The sequence below is a fragment of the Microtus oregoni genome, unplaced genomic scaffold (assembly GCF_018167655.1).
Source record: "Microtus oregoni isolate MIOR12 unplaced genomic scaffold, Mior012 000016F_ref0000370, whole genome shotgun sequence".
In the NCBI taxonomy this organism is placed as follows: domain Eukaryota; kingdom Metazoa; phylum Chordata; class Mammalia; order Rodentia; family Cricetidae; genus Microtus; species Microtus oregoni.
The window spans coordinates 35,844,383-35,862,672 of NW_024543075.1; the positions used below are offsets into that span (position 1 = coordinate 35,844,383).

An 18,290-nucleotide genomic window follows, 5' to 3' on the forward strand; every position below is an offset into this window, starting at 1 on the left:
AGATTTATGTGTATTTGCCTGTGTGTGTGTTTGTGCAAAATGTGTGTGCCGGGTGTCCAGAGACATCAGAAGGAGGGTATCAGATCTCCTAGAACTGGAGTTGTGGATGATTGTAAGCTATCACATGGGTGCTGGGAACCAAATCTAGTTCCTCTGCTAAAGCTCTTAACCACAGAGCCATCTCTCCCATCCCCATAGCTCTTATTTTTTGAGACAAGTTTTCAGTGAATTGCTTAGACTATACTTGGATTTGCTCTGTATTCCAGGCAGGCCTTGACATTGCAGTTCTCTTGCCTCTGCCTTCTGAGTAGCTGGTATTACAAGCCTGATCCCACCATTCCTGGCAGAAACCATGGGTCTGTAAAATCCCCCTCCTTCAGGAGAAGTCAAGCTGGCCCGATCTGGAGCCAGTCGTGCAGAGGCAGCAGAGGAAGTTAGCTGGTCTTGCTTCTGTCCAATTCTAGGAACTTATATACAGCAACATCACTGAATCAAGGGTTCTGGTCTCCCCACGTTCAGGCCCTAACTTTGTCTCTTCCTTCTGAGGACAAGGCACCCCTGTAACTCCAGTGTGCCACTAGGGGGAGCATGGCTTGCGTTGTGTGTTTGCTTTTAGGGCTTTTAAAGTTTGGATTACCTCTGTGACTGTGTTTCTGCTTCAGTAGCTTGACTAGTGCTGTTTAAAAGTATGCCTGGCATGCAGTAGGGTCCCAATAAAATTTAGTTGGTATTACTATTATACCATGAATTTTATCTCATTGTAAAAAGAGGTAAGCTTGCCTCATCTGGGTTTGGAGACAAGGCAAATGTGCATTCTTTGGGTTCAGAAGAAAAGCAGAGAGATGCTTGTTGTGTCTAAGAGGAAAGAGAAGCTGACATTTGGTGATGCTTTTCTTCTTTTGCAGATTTGGGATTCTGGGGCCCATGGCCACTTAGGATCTGTCATTTCTTCTTGGGTTTTGTGACATGTTTCCTACATAATCTTCTGCATGTATTTATGATTTAAATTCAGGCCAACCAAAATCTGGTTTTGAGAATTTTGTAGTATGCTGAAGGTGAATCAGAATCACAAGGAATTCTGTAAGGGATGTGCATTAAGGATTCCATCAGGACCTCCCTAGTGTTATTTTGAACACTGGAAAATGTTCTCCTTGGGCCTCATTGTCTTTATCCTCATCAGCCTCCTTACCTTCCCACATGCAATCCATTTACCAATTCCAAATAATTCTATCTGAAAATATATTTATTATCTGGTGGTCGAGGGGTATTAACCATTTCAGGCTATGAGTGAAGTTCTTATGTGAGTGCCTGATTTGAGGATTTTAACGAGAATAGCGTCTTGGTACCTCCCACCCCACTACCCCAGTGATAAGATGTATGTGTAGAAACTATAAGGTCAGGAAGCTGGCTCAGTGGCAGGTGTCCAGTTGGTGATGAGGTCAGACATTGTCAAGGTCTTGTGATTTCTGCTCAAGTGTTCTTGGCAACTCTTCTACTTAATGTATGCTGGAGAGTTGAAAGGCTTGGACACTGTTTTTGGATCTGTTATTTTCTGGTTCAGTAAATGGGAGCAAATAATTTTATCTTTGCTTTTGATAGTCTTTAAAATTTGTTAACTTAGTGTAATAACACAGTTCTAACTTTCAGGCCTCCTTCATTGGAGAGATAACAAATGAACCAGACTTGGGAAGATGTATGGTAGCAAGTGGTGGTAGGGCAGGGAAGTTTCTCTCTGATTTGCAGCAGGTATTCTGCATATCATAGATGTTCTTTGCCATTGAGTCTTCAGGCTAGAGGGGTGGCCAATAGATTTACCTCACGAGGACTCAGAAAAAGTCTCCACTTTCCCTTGGAAGCTCATACTTGTGGTTATCAGAAAACTGTCTGGTTTTCAAGATCAGGTTTCCTTGTACTTTTTATAGCAAAGTCTATAACTTTAGGAGACCCTTGATTGCTCTCTACTCTTAGTTCTTTTCCTGACTAATTATGTAACTGTAGGTCAGATATCAGATCTCTCTGGGCCTCAATGATCCCATCTGTTAAATGGTAGCTAACCTATCTGACCAGTGTGTTTCAAACAGTTAAGAGGATCAAACAAAATAATTATCTAAGACAGTGTTAAGCAGTGTCCAAGGAAGAGTATACACTGGGGGGGGGGGGGGGGGGGTGCTAAAAGAGCCTCTGTGTCCCAGGTCCTGTGCTGACACTGGTACAGCTGCTTACCCGAGGCCTGGACTTGGACGGCTCTTGTGTTGGGCGGTGAGGAGGCTGTTGGTATTGTCTCTGATGCCCTGGTTGTGACTGTAGACTTGCCCAGAGTTCTTCCTAGTCCTGATCTAGTTTGTTTCTTCTCGATTGCAGGAAGACGAGACTGCTTAGGCTCTGCACTAGTACCATGGGATCCTGTATTGGTTAAAGCCATCTCCACGACCTGAACAGGCAACAAGGTAACCTGAGAGGCCTGTTCAGGCCAGCTTCTGGGATGTGAGAGGTATTTCCGCCCCAGTTGCTGCCGGAAAATCCCTAAGCGAACAAACAAGTAGAGGCACCATGCATCAGTGTCCCTCCTTCGCATTCAGCTACTGCTGTAGGATCCAGAGGAAGAGCTTGCTTCCCCTCCAAGTCTTCAGCTAGCTCCCTCCCCCTTGGCAGGGATTCTTCCGAGTTATAAAAACTGAGACACTAGAGGGGAGAAAAAAAAAAGTCCACTCACTGTCCTCTCCCTTCTCCCGTCCGGGTTGTTGCAGCAAGTTCCCAGGAACAGTCCTGGGCTCCTGGTTGACGGGAAGGGAGGTAGGAGGAGTGGAATGCATGCTTACACTGAGCGGATCAAAAGACAGTGCTGTTTCGAGGCCATCTAGAACTCAGGGAATATGTGTAAGTGCGCGCACGCATGTACGTGCGCGTGCTAGCGCCCAGGGTTCCGGGTTGAGGGAGAGCAAGCCTGTGTACAGCCTAAGAGGACAGGGTCTCCATGACAACCGGCCTGACTGGCTGGCTGCGCTAGCTCTGCTCACTTGGCTGGAAGGAGTGTCTTGAAAGGTCAGAGGAAGGAGTTTGTGGGAAGCTCGCAGCAGGTTCTGGAGCTTAAGCCGGTGGATCTGGGGGTCCTGGGCTCCCTAAGTGACTGTGGTGTGTGTGAGCCAGCCTCTGCGGAGAATGGAGTGGGCAAGAAATCACCCTGACTACCAGGTAAGGGCACTCTGAGTCTCTTGCTCTGAGTCTTGGGCTGTTTGTGGCAGGCCTGTGTCTGTGCTCTTCACTCAAGGTTTGGGGGTCGAAAATGATGTCATGTTCCAACAGTTGGATCCTATTAGCTCTGGGAGGAGGAGGAGGGAGACAGCCAGTTTTCTTGACTTTGCGAATCTAGTTAATCTCACTCTGGCTGAATCATAGCTCTTCAGGCTTTGCTCTGTTTTTATTTAGCACGGAGCCACTGGATATTTTCACAGAAAGGCTTCTAAAGGAAAATGAATTCTCATCACCGCAGCACTGCTGTAGTTCTTACATGAAAACTTGTGAGCCGCTCGGTTGGCTCTACCAGTGCTGTCTGCCCTGTAGTCCCCATGCCACTGTGTCTCACCTGTAACGGCAGCAATAGGATGAGCTAATAATGAGGCTCAGTGACGAGTCTGCAGCGAGTTCCAAGTCTCCCAGGAGCAGTTAGCAGGACAGAGAGACAGACTATCTCAGCAGTGTCTGAGCTGGAGCCTTGCACTCTTTATGAAGTAGTTTTAGAAACAGGAAATGCCCCCTCCCCTTAATGATGCTCATTACAGATTTTCTTGAGTTGTGGAAGAGGGGACTTCCTTGGGGTTTGGGGACTTGCAGATATCTGTCTAGTCCAAATGTTGCAGAGGGCTCTCTTAGTGCTGCAGCTGCTAGGAACTATGAGGGACTATGCTTCTGCTGGATCATCCCTTTGGCTCATATTTTAACCAAATCCCAGGGCACGTACTGTCCACATTGTATATGCCTTGTCCTAAATTTCAGGAAAAAAAAAAAAACAAAAACAAAAAAAACCTTGTTCTGACCTAGCGACATGAAGAGGAGTGACATGTGGTGAACTCTGTGTGGCGCGGGAAAGGAAACCCAGAAAGGTTGTTCTATAGGTGATGAAGTAGCTAGGTCATCTGTAATGTTAAGAGGAGGATAAGTGCTGCAGACCCTCCCTGCAGGAAACCCCTCAGGAGATGTACTTCTACTTCAGCTTACTCTGGCCTCAGGGAACTTTGTAGAAGCTTTTGGTTTCTCAGTGGGGCCAGGGAACAGCTGTTGTTCCTGGCTCTTTGGTTTTTCCTTCTTGAACTTTCTGAACAGTGTGCCTTTTGTGTCCTAGCAAACAATGAGGGGGCCTTCTGATTAACTTCGGGTCAGCTTGCCAGTACAAGCACTGGCTCTGTAGCCCTGACTCTGGCTGGTTACCCGTGTGTGTGTGCAACACTGTATGCACCAGTGTTGGGACCCGAGGGACTGCCAGTGTGAACTGCGTGGCCCCTGGACCTCGGGTAGGCTACTTCCAAAGTTAATTCTGCCTTCTCTAGAGATCCTTTGCTTGGAGGACTGTGGCCTGTGGGCTGGGATTAAAGGTGGAATTGTGATGAACAGATGTCTGCGTCTGATGATGGTACCTGTGAGGGTCTGCTGCTCGCTGGGAAGCCCTTAGCTAATAGGAACTTCAGATTATTAGCAGTGAGATGGAAATAATGGTAACAACTATACTGTTGTTGAGAGAAAGCAAATGGAATGGCTTCCATGAAAGCAGTTAGTTGTAAACAAGTCTATATTATGTATTATGATAGAGAATGAAGCTTGAGGAATGGTCTGACTTCTCTGGAAAGTCACTTAGCCTCTTTCTTCTGGCTCCCTTATTTATAATGCACTTTTTACTCAGATGCATTAGGAAATTGCAGTGAGAAAAAGCTCACAAGTCTTCTTTGAGACGTTTAAGGAAATGAAAGGTGATGCTCATGGTAGACTTTGGGCCGCACAAATGATCCTTTAGAGACACTCGAGAGACAGAGCTTCCTGGAGGTTTAGTGTAGAGAGGAGTCCCAAGAGACCTTTCTCTTTTCCAATCCACGTTCACAGCGTCACACAGTGGTGGCATCACACATTTTAGTGGTTGTAAGACAGACCCTGGTCCCTCTGGGCTTCTCTGGGAAAACTGTCTTGAGTGGGCAGAGGGGCCAGTCTCTTCAGCTCTGGGTTTGAAAGGTAGGCTTGTAACTGGTAGGAAATGTTACTGCTCAGAAAGCCTCATACGGAGCCAGGCAGCTCTTTAAGTAGCTTGTAAGGCTATGGCTCAGGGGAAGAAAAAAAAAGGAAGTGGGAATTCCAGGGGCAGAAACTTGTTATGTCCTGGAATTGTGCCAAGGAATGAAGTAGAAGGGTAGGGAAACACCAAGCAAGGATGTCCTAGGTTTTCCTCTGTCTTCAGTGAGCCTATAGGGTACATGGCATACTAGGTTACTCCACTAATACCTTCAGCCTTTATTGTAAGATAGGGGAATACCTGCCAGCTATGACTTGGCATGGCATCTGGGGAGAACAGGCATAGAACAAGTTCTTTTTTTTTTTTTTCTTGAATCAAACAATGTAGCTCTCCTAGGTGGCTTCTCAGGCTTCAAGGTGAAGTTGCAAAGAAGAGTTTAGATTGGACACGTTGTTGTGGCCTCCCAGGCAGAAGAAGTTGTGCATAGCTTAAATTGTACTGCAGCTGTTCCTTTCTTCCCAGTCCTTCAGCTTCCCAGAGCTGAGTCACAGATTGGATCCCTCTATGTTCCTTAAGGATTAAACAGTAACATTCCTGTTCTCCTCCCTCTCTCCCCCTTCCTCTGCTCCCCTTCCTGTATACTTTCCCTCAAGACTCCCAAACTCCAGAAAGGATAATCAGTCACCAAGGAACTTGGAACTTGGAAATCTTTGGAGAACAAGGCCAAGGGCATCTTTAGTTCTGCTGGCCTGCCCCTTTCCCTGGGCTGGGAGAACAGCTTTGGGGAGGCAGCAGACTTCAAGTATCATGGCATCACTGGTGATCTGCAATTCAGAGACATGCCCTGACTTCCCCTGCATCTGACACTCAGAACCACTTTGGGCAGGTGAACTGGCCTCTGAGGGAAATAGGCCTGAGTACCTGTTGGAAACTGGGCTCTTAGCTGTCATTCATCCTAGCAACTTCAGATTTTCACTGCTACATCCAAGAAAGTTTGCTAAGGCAACCAAGCAAAGGTAACACAGTTCTGAGGCTAGCAGAAGCCTCCTAGAACCTGGCTCAACTTCCCTTTTGTGCCTCCATGTTGGCTTGGGGCCTGGGGGAAGAAGCTACAGATAATTGAGTTCTTTGAGTTACAGGGACCTTGTTTTAGAGGGCATGAGGGGCTGCATTGGCCATCTGGCGTAATATAATAGGCAGATTTCTCTTCAAAGCCTGTGGGAAAGCTTGCATTAATGTGACTTCTGTTAGAGGAAGGGAGAAAGGGGCATCTCTTTCTGCTAGAGGGGAAGCACAGTGATCCTCTGTTTGAATAAGTAGTGTCTGTTTTAGGGGGATATGTTGTCATTCTGTATAACACTGAGTTGATTAGAGAAATCCCAGAGTCTTTTTCTAACCTGGGACCCTAGAAAACATCTGTGTGGTATTGTTTTGTTTTGTAGGGAGAAGAGGTGTTCAGTGAGCCTTGACTACTGTATTGAAGAGTTTCTATAATGATTCCTTCTCTTACTTTTTTTTGGCTCTGATATAATGCATACACTGTTGTGGGGCCTGCTGAAATGATTACAATAACTGAATATTTGGGCCTCTCTCAGATTGTCCCTGTGAAAGGGCAAATTACATGCAATTAGAGTACAAAGCTGCTTCAAAGCCTGTTTCTATGGGCTTCTCTTGAAGCCATGTAGTGAGAAGACTGCTTAGTCATTCCTGGCCACTTAGCCCCAAAATAATCACACAGAAACTGTATTAATTAAATCACTGCTTGGTCCATTAGCTCTACTTTTTTTTCCTTCTCTCTCCCAAGCCCACGTACATTTATCCAACACTGTGACCCATTTATAGGTCTTTTATGTCTGAATCTGACCTGTTGTGTATCTGTAATTCTTTACTGTCCAGGAGGGCTTCTTAAAATGCTAAGTGCTTCTTAAAAACTTAAGCTGTGCCATTGCTAGGGGAAATACGGCACTCTCTGCTTGCCCCACCTAGCCCAGCATGGTGGAGCTGCTCACTGCCTCAGAGAGCCACGTACAATGCCCCATCTCTAGGCACACAGCTGGTACATGCTGCCACCAAGGAAGCCATAGCACGTTGCTCACAAACCCCATTCAAATGCACCATCTCCTGAAAGAGCCAGAGGTTGCGCTGGCAGCATGGCCCAGAAAGCCGGCTTTTTTCTGCTGCCACTGAGTCAGGAAAACCTCTCTTAAAGGAGTGGCTAAAGTTTTGTCTGGCTCCAGCAGGGCTTCATGGCTTCTCCTGACTCCACCCTTCTTTCTCCCAGCATTCAGTTCCATCTTCCCCTCTTACCTCTGCTCCACCCTGCCATAGGCTCAGGCCAGCTTTCTTTATTAACCAATCATATTCACAGCATACAGAGGGGAATCTCACATCAAAATCACTTCAGTTTCTTCTTCTGCAAGGCCTGCTGTGGCTGAAGGTTTGTCTGTGAATTTGGGACTGTTTGAATATGAAAAAAAAAAAGATAAACTGAGGGCTATGGGAGAAAGATCTAGAAGCAACAGGCCCTGAACAAAGGGGCTGAAAATAGAGTAGTTCTCAGCAGCAGCAGTGGGTTAAGAGAAAGTCTGGCCAAGGAGGTCTTCATATATATATATATATATATATATATATTACATTATATATATACACACACACATGCGCACACATTTCATATATCATTTTGAGTGTGTGTGTGTGTGTGTGTGTGTGTGTGTGACTCAGTGAGCATGTAGTTCTGTCTTAAAACAGCTCTGGTGGATCCTTCCTGCTTGTTACACAGGAATGATCTTTTCAGAATTGCTTTTGCCTGTCTCCTTTCTGCTGGCCAGCTCAGGCAGGGCTCCTCAGGTCTTCCTTGGATTCTTATTGGAGTCCCCTTGCAGCCTGCCCTCCCTCCTGTCTTTCTGACACAGGTTTGAGCCCAGCCCTCCTTACCTCTCCAAATACAAATCATGTATTCTACCAAACCCAACTTGTAGGGGAGGCTTTGCAGCCAGCTTGGGGTAAGGGTGGTATAAGTTGGAGTAGGGGAGTTAGGGTGGGTTGAGGGATTAGAGTGGTACAGTGGGGGGGGGGGTGAGATGAGATGGGGTACGCGAGAGATGGAGGTTGTAGTATGACTCTTTTTACTACTCTCTTTGGACTTCTGGAAAGTTATCTCTGTAATCACAGGTAAATTTGGGTAATCTTACTCATCTCAAAGCATTTTTATAAGTGTTATAGTTCTGGCCAATAAATGTCAGCTGTTGCTGTTGGTGACCTTTCTTTATGATCATTTCCACTGACACATGGCAGAAGAATGCATTGGCCTGGTAGTTGGCATATCTGAGTTTTAGTTCTGGCCCTATCTGATAGCTGGCTTTCAGTTTCCTCTTCTAGAAAGCAGAAGGGATGAATTAAGAGTTCTCATTGACATTTTGACTTGTTAAATGCCAGTGTTGGTTTCCCAGATAGATGCTCTGAAATTCTACAAAATTAAGTGTATATTTTATTTCCCCAAATGACCAACATAAGTATAGTTTATACTTTTAAATTATTTGAATAACTTTTAAGCCCATTAACTGGATTTTTTTTAAATTACAACACTGTTTGACCAATGACTCAGGCATATTTCTAGCTAGCTCTTGCATCTTGAATTAACCCATTTCTCCTAATCTGTGTATTGCCACAAGGCTGTGGCTTACTGGAAATGTTCTGGATCCTTTTCCTTCGGCAGCTACATGACATCTCTTTGACTCTGCCTACTCTCTCTATATATCTCTGTTTGGATTTCCCACCTGATTTTACTCTACCAAGCCATTGACTGAAACAGCTTTATTCATTATCCAATAAAAGCAATACATATACAGAAGGACATCCCACATCATCTCCCCTTTTCTGTCTAAATGAAAAGGAAGGTTTTAACTTTAACATAGTAAAATTACATATACAAAATAGTTATCAAGCAAGAATTATAGTTACAATTTTTAATCTAGTTACATTTGGTGAATTAAGGAAAGTACTCCATCGTCTATCCTTTGTGAGTCTAAAGTTTTATATATAATTTATCCTTTATCATAGCTAAGGAAAACTATAACTGTCTGTCTTCAACTCTTTAAAGACACCAGAAGGATATAATATTATCTAAGTAAACGGGAAGTGCATTGTAAGCAACTTTCAAAACTAGAATCGACAGAGACATCTTGCTGCCTGGACAATCACCCCAAGTTCTTCTGTAATGTTGGGGCATCTATCTTCAGCCTACAGGCCAAAAGACTTTTTCATGAAGCAGGAGATTTGAAGATCTATTCTGCCTTGTAATGGCAAAGTTGCTTTCTTCTATATCCTGCAGAATGTCTTGCAGTTTCTTCTGTGAAGCAGGAACCCTAAAGGACCATCCTGTCTTTTGGAAAGTTTAGCAGTCATTTTTCTGTGGGTCCTACATGTCCAATTCATACAGCATACCATCAAGTGGTCCAGGGAAGAGCAATTTCTTGTCCAAATGGCTAGCAAACTCCATAGGGGGAGCCTCTTTGCTGCCCATCATCCTCTTGAAGTAGATTAGTACTGCCAGAAGCAGACATGTTTCACTGTTGAGGAAAGTCTAAGTTCTTAAAACATTTTAAATACCATCTTCTGTAGGTCTTTGAAGTGTTGAAGAATATTTACCTAACTGAAATATATCTCTCTATATCTAGAAAACCTAACTAACATAATTAAAAGTTTGATTATTATATATAACTATATATTAATCTATATTTCTTAACTATACATTACATTTTTAAATGAACTGCACAAACATAATATCTTAAACAAGGGCAGAAATACATATACACAGTGTAACAAAATCAGCCTTAAATATCCACAGACTAGTATTCATACCAATGCAAAGTATTTAACTCTATATCATATCCCTTCCCCCCATCAACTGGATTCTAAGTGTTTTTACTTAGTTCCTAAAACTTGGAGTTGGGAATCTTGTTCTCATGTTCAGAAGGTACATAAGTGCTTGCAGCAATTGCAGAGAGTAAGCAGGAAGCCTGCCAGTTAGTAAGAAAGATGTGAGTTTGCTTGGTGCTGCTGGTAATATTTTTTTTTTTTTTTTTTTTTTGGTTTTTCGAGACAGGGTTTCTCTGTGGTTTTGGAGCCTGTCCTGGAACTAGCTCTTGTAGACCAGGCTGGTCTCGAACTCACAGAGATCCGCCTGCCTCTGCCTCCCGAGTGCTGGGATTAAAGGCGTGCGCCACCACCGCCCGGCTGCTGGTAATATTTTCATCAGTAGGTGTTTCAAGTACCAACTTTTGATTTGCTCTGAAGAATGAATCAATCTTCGAGAAAAAGGAGAAACTTTAGTAGTGTCTGAAGGACTCTCTGTCAGCATTTGAGTGACCAGTTGGTGACAAAAAACATAGCATGTGTTAGAGAAAGAGCCATACAACCAGAATGATGGTTGGAACCTGGACTCCAGTCATACTGAATTCCAAATACCTGGTAATTCAGCCACATTCATGGTTCTTTGTGATATCTTGCCTAGCTTGTCCACAGCCTTTCTGTTCTCTCAAACTGAGTCAGTAAAAGACTTATGTGAGAGTGTTGTAATGAAGCCTACATGTAAAAGCATAATTAGTCCTACCTTGTTGCTGAACAAAACATTAGCTATTTTTGTATTTATCACTCCAAGCAATATTTGTGACTAATCTGCAGGTTTTGTGATATCCACTTTCTTTACATCAAGGGCACTTTAAAGAGTTCCCTGATGAGCAACAGATCAGAACTTTTGTATTTTGCTTTTGGTAAAGAAATACATAATCTGATGTGGTGGTGCAAGCCTTTAGTACCATCACTGGGGAGATATAAGCAGGCATCTCTGTAAATTTGAGACCAGCATTATCAGCAAATTCCAGGCCAGCCAGGGCCACATAGAGACTCTGTCTTAAGAAAAGAGAAATACAGTTGGGTGGTAGTGGTGCATGGCTTTAATCCCAGCACTTAGAAGGCAGAGGCAGGTGAATCTCTGTGAGTTCGAGGCCAGCCTGGTCTATAAAGCCAGTTCCAGGACAGCCAGACTGCTACATGGAGAAACTCTTGTCTCGGAGAAAGGAAGGAGGGGGGGGGAATATATAAACCAAAGCAGGGGTTGATGGGTGGTGGGGCATGTAATCTCAGTACTTGAGAGACTGAGGTAGGGGTTTGAAGCTAGCCTGGCTATATTGTAAGACACTCCTTCAAATCAAAACAAACAAATATGTCAAGTGGGGGAATCTGGCCAAACCAAAGAACTTTCCAGGCTGAGAAGATCCTCTGCGAGGGCTAGCACATATATGACATTGGGGTGGGGACATGACATAGCCCTGTATAAAGGAGCAGGATGGGAAGTGGGAGAGCTGATGGAGAGTAGAGACAGAGGTGGTGAGATCTAGGCATTGAAAAGTGCCAGATATCTGAGCAAGTGGCTATGACTGAGACAGTAAATGGCATCAGGACAAACCCTGGCACTTTTCCTTCCCAAGAAACTTGTTGATTCCACCCATAGGTGCCACTTGCCCAGCACTGACCACTCTTGGTAGTGGGAGACCTGGATAGGGAGGTTCTAATCTGTGTCTTAAAAAAAAAAAAAAAAAAAGAAAGAAAAGAATAGCCCATTATCTACAGTGTAATTATAAAGAGATTTCCTTTTCCCAGCTGCAAGAAACAGGAACTTTTGCTGCCAAATTTAGCAGTGTGTTTTAAGTCCCTCAAATCTCCTTCCAGTGCTACCAAAGCTTTGTTGTTATCTCCTGCTGGAATATCGCCTGGAAAGTTCATTCCAGCCATGCCAGTTAATGGGTCCGCTGAACTCAGGCAGGGGAGCAGACTGGGGAGTACCTGGGAGTAGGTGCCACACAGATGTTCTTCTTAAATAAGACTGCTTTTAACTTAATAAGGTGGTTGTTCCTCTCTAGAAAACCACACTTTGCAGAGGAGGGCCAAATATTCTACAGTTACTTCTGAAGGCTCTCAGAGGCTAGTGAGGTTCAGGGTCCAGTAGCCCATAGTATTCTCAGAACCTCATTCTTGATACTCAGCAAAATCATGGCTCCTACTCTTTGTTGGCAGAAAGTTTCTTTGGCACAAATTTAACACCAGACTTTCTCCCTTCTCCATTGGCTACTTAAGACTTACCTTGTTCTGCTGGAATAATTAAAAAAATGAAGCCTGTGGAGTGCTGGAACCACGGATGAAACTCATTTTCAAGGGTTTGGGGACAAGTGGGTCAGAGCCATGTGCATATAGATTTTGAGACTTGAGAAAAAGGAATGCAGATAGAGAAAGGAAACAAAAGAATATGACTGACCCTGGAAGCTGTAGGGAAGAGGTGTGTGAGAGTGACAGGAAAGCACCTAGACAGTTGACGTGATCTTGGCAGGGGCCATGACCTTGGTGTGCAGCCTCGAATTGATGAACTCAGCCAGCTCTGTTCAGAGGAATTAAACTTTGAATTCTGGGGAGAAAGTGCTTTTCTTTATCTTTTTCCCCACCCGCTTGTGACTCACTCTATGGTTTTAGACCTAAGTGGACTAGGGTCCTTTCTTCCAAGTGTGAGTATTCATTGCTGCCTGGGGTTGTTGCTGCCCAGCTGTTACCTTATGGTTTCTGAGAGCCAACTGTGAGTATAGTGGGGAAAGAAGGGTTTGATTAATTCTAAATTAGCCCAAAGTGGATAGGGATCGAGTTAAAAAGAAAACAAATGGGAAATTTTGTGTATTTAAATCACATTTAGTGGAATTTTAAGCCTCCCTCCCCCCATCTCGTAATGTACAGCTATTGGGCAAATCTTGGTGAGGTTCAAAAGCAGTACTGTCAAGACTTGCTTTCAGCTGCAAAACTTAAGGTCAGAAGTCAATGTGGCTCACTGGAAGAAGTTCAAGGCTGAGCATGCCCGGGACTAGGAACCTCCTGAGCTCCTAGCAGCATTTAATGTTTTTCAGCGGGGGAGCTGGGCTGACTTTATTTATGGGTGTTTCCCAGGGGTCGACATTCAGCCTTTTATCTTCCTCATCTATATCTCTTCCTTGGGGGCCATCCTCTACTGTTAGTCATTGGTCAAGAGAAAGAAGGGCAGGGCTTACCTCTGCCTCACATGTCAGAAATGGAATTTACTTTTTATTTATCCAATAACTATTTATTTGAGACGAAAATAAAGAGAGGCTGTTTTACTAATATAGCTAAGGCTGGCCCGGAACTTGAAATTCTCCTGTCTGCACCTCCCCAGTGCTGGGATTACAGGTGTGTGCCACCATGCTTCATTCATTTAACAGCTGTTTAGTTAATCTTTATGGAGTTTTGTATGTGTGTGTGTAAGAGAGGCAAAGAGAGACACAGAGAGATACACAGGCACAGACAGAGAAAATGTAAGAATGTGTTAGTTGAATCAGTGAGTCTAATCTATTTGCCTCTGCATATGCTAGGCGAACTGGCTCGGCAGCTTCTGTGGGGTGATTCACCTGTCTCCTCCTCCTCCTGTCTTGATGTAAGGAACACTTGGATTACAGGTGCACACTTCTGTGTCTGATTTTTTTACGTGGAACCTGGGGATTTGAATTCAGGTTCTCACTCATGTACAGCAGGTGCTTTGTCTAATAATCTTCCTTCCAGCCTTAACAAATATTACTGAGTATCCATTTTGTTCCAGCTACCATACTGTATGTTAGGGATGTAGAGATGACGTAGATAGTAAAAGTCTTTTTCATGGAGCTTATTGTAGAGAGGATTCAGTAAACAAATAAACTGATCAGTACATGGGATAAAGAGGAGATGATGATGATTTGAGAGGGGTTAATGTGGACTGGAGAGGTCAGAAAAGGGTTCTCAGAGAATGAGGTTTAAGCTGTGACCTCTAAGGTAAAGAGAAGCCAAAAATATGCGGACTTGGAGAAGTCCCTTCCCGAAGGAAGAAACTACAAAGTCAAAACTCAGAGTTTGAGATAGCTTCATGGGCTGAGTAAATATGGTTGGAGTGTAGGACCCAGTGATTCAGGCTGTTGGCCAATGCCAGTTGGGATTGATCCGAATGGCCATTGTCAGGGGCTTGAAAACCCAATGTGAGAGGTACACATTTAGATGTGTCACCCACTTTGCAGTAAGATGTGGAAACTTTGCAGGGCTGGCTAGCTAAGAGTAGCAGTGAATCTAATGAAGAGGAATCAAGAAAAAGAGAAAGGAGAAGAAGCGGTCTGGAGTAGGGATGGACGTCAACAAGCTTAGCTAGCAGAAACTGAGTGGATACATTCTTAGGGTCAAACAATATGTGTTCACAATTTTCCAAAGATTTTAGGTTTATGTTATTTTATTAGTAATGTATTATTATGGCAGGCACTTTTATTTGTCATTTTAGTAAATCCTCATGATAATCTCTGAGTAAATTTGTGATATTCTGATGTCTCCAGGAACTCAGAGTCACTAACTCGCTTTAACTCTGGATCTAAGTCTGTGTGAACCAAAGCATGTGCTCTCACTACACCCCATTCTGACTGACATACCCAAAATGTGTTTTTTCTCAGGAACCTGAAACATTTAATGATGTCCCTGCTCAGAGTTGTATGTTTTCTTGATGACTACGTTCTCCTTTCAGTCATTGGAAGTTTTGAATATTTGTGGAGTTGAGTGGAGTATTTTCAACTTTCTCTGAAATGATTATGATGTTAACTACCAAGACTGTCAATCAAATTAAAAATGGGGCAGGGGTTTGGGATGTGTGGCAAGACTGGAACACAAATAACCTGACTTAACCTTTCTCTTCTTTCCCCCTCACCCACTGTATTTTTAATTTATGGGTATAGTGTGTGTGTGTGTGTGTGTGTGTGTGTGTGTGTGTGTTTGTGTACATCTGAGTGCAGGTGCCCTTGGAGGCCAGAAGAGGGCATCAGATTCCCTGGAGTTGGAGTTGAGAACTGTCATTTTAAGTTCTGGGAACAGAACTGGGATCTTCTGCAAGAGCAGTATATATTCTTTTTGTGTTTGTTTGGTTAGTTAGTTTTGTTTGAGTCAGAGTTTCTCTGTGTGTAGCCGTGGCTGTCCTGGGACTTGCCCTGTAGACCAGGCTGGCCTGCAACTCATGGAGATCTGCCTGCCTGTGCCTCCCAAGTGCTGGGATTAAAGGTGTGCACCATCACCACCCAGCCAGAGCAGTACACACTCTTAATCATTGATCCATCTTTCCTCAACAGCTGCATTTCCTCCTTCTCTCCCTCCCTCCTTTCTTGGTCTCATACATCACAGGGTGATCTCAGACTTGCTGTTTAGTTGAGGGTGACCTTATATATCTACTGTTCCTTCTTCTACTTCTGGAGTGCTAGGATTACAAGCACACACTACCTAATTTATGCAGTGCTGCAGTGTGGTTTCCTCACATTATTTTCAGTTATGACTTCTTGGCTTTTATAGTAAGTAGATGGAATTTGTCTTTTGGAAAAAATAATTTATTGGTAAACCAGTAGTTGCAATAAATAAGTGTTTATTTTGTAGTTTATGGGTCTTTTCAAGTCTCTGTGTTTGTTGGAATGTTTAAGGGAAGAAATTTATCAGGTCACAACTTTGACTTCTTGGAAATTAAACATTAACTACATTGAATTTACAGATACTTCTTTTAAGAAGGGACTGAACCTGCCTGGCCTGAGGTGCAGGGTTCAGAAGTGAAGGGGTGTTTGGGTGCTTGTGAGCTCTTACTCCTTGGAGTTGGTGTGATCTGTGGTCCACCTAGCCAGCATGCTGGAATGGAACAGTTTGTGGGGGACAGAGCAGGGTAAGAGTGAGTTTCAGGTAAGCATAGATTTCTGAGACCCAGAGGAGTTTCTTTTGTGAGTAATGGGTTCTGCCTTCCTACCTCTACCCCTGTCTGAAAGAAAGATATGTGAATCGAATGAAGGTGGTTTTTATTTTCTGATTGCACTTAGCACCAATTCACTGAACAGAAATTCAATACTCGTCCACCATGAGCAGAGATACATAGATGAGTTCCAGGACGAGGCTGGAAAGATGGGCTAAGGTTGGAACTTGAAGAGCTGGACCACCAAAAGCCACGGAATCACTGCTCTAAAAGCAGCAGAGAGCAACTTTGGAATCAGTTTGTGGAAAAGAGCCTATGAGGCCATGTAGAAGACACAACTGGAGTAACAGTAGTCTTGCACATCTCACTGGGTATTTTATCACAGATAGGTGATGTTCCTGTCTGCCAAAACTGATTGAGAGGAGTAGAAAGTAAGGGAAGTCTAAGGGCAGAGTCTGAATTCACTTACAGAGCTCTTAGGAGCCTTAGATCGGTGGTTCTGAGACTTGAACATAAACCAAATTTACCCAGAGAGCTTGTTTTCAGTTCAGTGAGGCCAAAATGGGCCTGAGAGTTTGTGTTTTGGGCAAGTTTATAGCTGTGCCTGCTGTAATTGTTGGTGCTGGTGTGGGATGAGTATGGTGGTCTTAGGTATGGTATTGGTGTTGGTGGTGTGTGTGTATGGTGTGATGGAGGTGGTGATGGTGTGATGGAGGTGGTGGTGATGGTGATGGATGGAGGTGGTGGTGTAGGTGGTGGTGATGGAGGTGGTGGTGTAGGTGGTGGTGATGGAGGTGGTGGTGGAGGTGGTGGTGATGGAGGTGGTGGTGATGGTGATGGATGGAGGTGGTGGTGGAGGTGGTGGTGATGGAGGTGGTGGTGATGGTGATGGATGGAGGTGGTGGTGATGGAGGTGGTGGTGTAGGTGGTGGTGATGGAGGTGGTGGTGTAGGTGGTGGTGGTGGTGGAGGTGGTGGTGATGGAGGTGGTGGTGTAGGTGGTGGTGGTGGTGGAGGTGGTGGTGATGGAGGTGGTGGTGATGGTGATGGATGGAGGTGGTGGTGGAGGTGGTGGTGATGGAGGTGGTGGTGTAGGTGGTGGTGATGGAGGTGGTGGTGTAGGTGGTGGTGGTGGTGGAGGTGGTGGTGATGTAGGTGGTGGTGGTGGTGGAGGTGGTGGTGATGGAGGTGGTGGTGTAGGTGGTGGTGGTGGTGATGGTGGTGGTGGAGGTGGTGGTGATGGAGGTGGTGGTGGAGGTGGTGGTGATGGAGGTGGTGGTGTAGGTGGTGGTGATGGAGGTGGTGGTGTAGGTGGTGGTGATGGAGGTGGTGGTGGTGGTGATGGAGGTGGTGGTGGAGGTGGTGGTGATGGAGGTGGTGGTGGAGGTGGTGGTGATGGAGGTGGTGGTGATGGTGGTGTAGGTGGTGGTGATAGAGGTGGTGAGATGGTGGTGATGGAGGTGGTGGTGATGGAGGTGGTGGTGGAGGTGGTGGTGATGGAGGTGGTGATGGAGGAGGTGGTGATGGAGGTGGTGGTGATGGTGATGGAGGTGGTGGTGGTGGTGATGGAAGTAGTGTTGGAGGTGGTGGTGATGTGGCACGTGGTGATGATGATGATGGTAGCAGTGGTGGTTTTGCACCCTCACTCTGAGAAGTACTGTTTAAAAGGCTTGGTGGCCGAGATATAGCGAGGCTTTGAGAGTAATTGATTGGCTTACTGTCTTTAACTAGCCTAGGATTTTTTTTTAATTGAGCTACATATTTTTTTTTCTACTCCCCTCCCATCCTCTCCCCTCTTCTTCTATCCTCTCCCATGGTTCCCATGCTCGAAATTTACTCAGGAGATCTTGTCTTTCTCTACTTCCCATGTAGATTAGATCCATGTAAGTCTCTCTTAGGGTCCTCTTTGTTGTCTAGGTTCTCTGTGATTGTGAATTGCAGGCTGGTTTTCTTTGATTTATGTCTAAAAGCCACTTATGAATGAGTACATATGATATTTGTCTTTCTGGGTCTGGGTTACCTCACTCAATATGATGTTTTCTAGATCCATCCATTTGCCTGAAAATTTCAAGATGTCATTGGTTTTTTTACTTCTGTGTAGTACTCCATTGTGTAAATATACCACATTTTTCTTTATTCATTCTTCGGTCGAAGGGCATTTAGGTTGTTTCCAGGTTCTGGCTGTGACAAACGATGCTGCTATGAACATAGTTGAGCACATGGCCTTGTGGCACGATTGAGCATCCTTTAGGGATATACCCAAAAGTGGTATTGCTGGGTCTTGAGGAAGGTT

General features: G+C 44.5%; 1 protein-coding gene across 7 annotated transcripts in view; it reads left to right on the top strand.

Annotated features, from left to right (window-relative positions):
- Window positions 1-18,290, top strand: part of Dennd2b (DENN domain containing 2B) — a 192,526-nt gene that overhangs the window by 84,480 nt on the left and 89,756 nt on the right. For 2 of the 7 annotated variants that reach the window (XM_041666228.1, XM_041666233.1), the window contains exon 2: window positions 2,362-2,447. The exons of 1 other annotated variant lie outside the window; for it this stretch is intronic. The gene's annotated coding sequence lies outside the window, so the exon portion shown is untranslated. Of the gene's footprint in view, window positions 1-2,361; window positions 2,448-2,919; window positions 3,193-18,290 lie in introns of those variants that run through there. 4 more of the 7 variants (XM_041666231.1, XM_041666234.1, XM_041666230.1 and 1 more) reach the window with 3 other exon arrangements.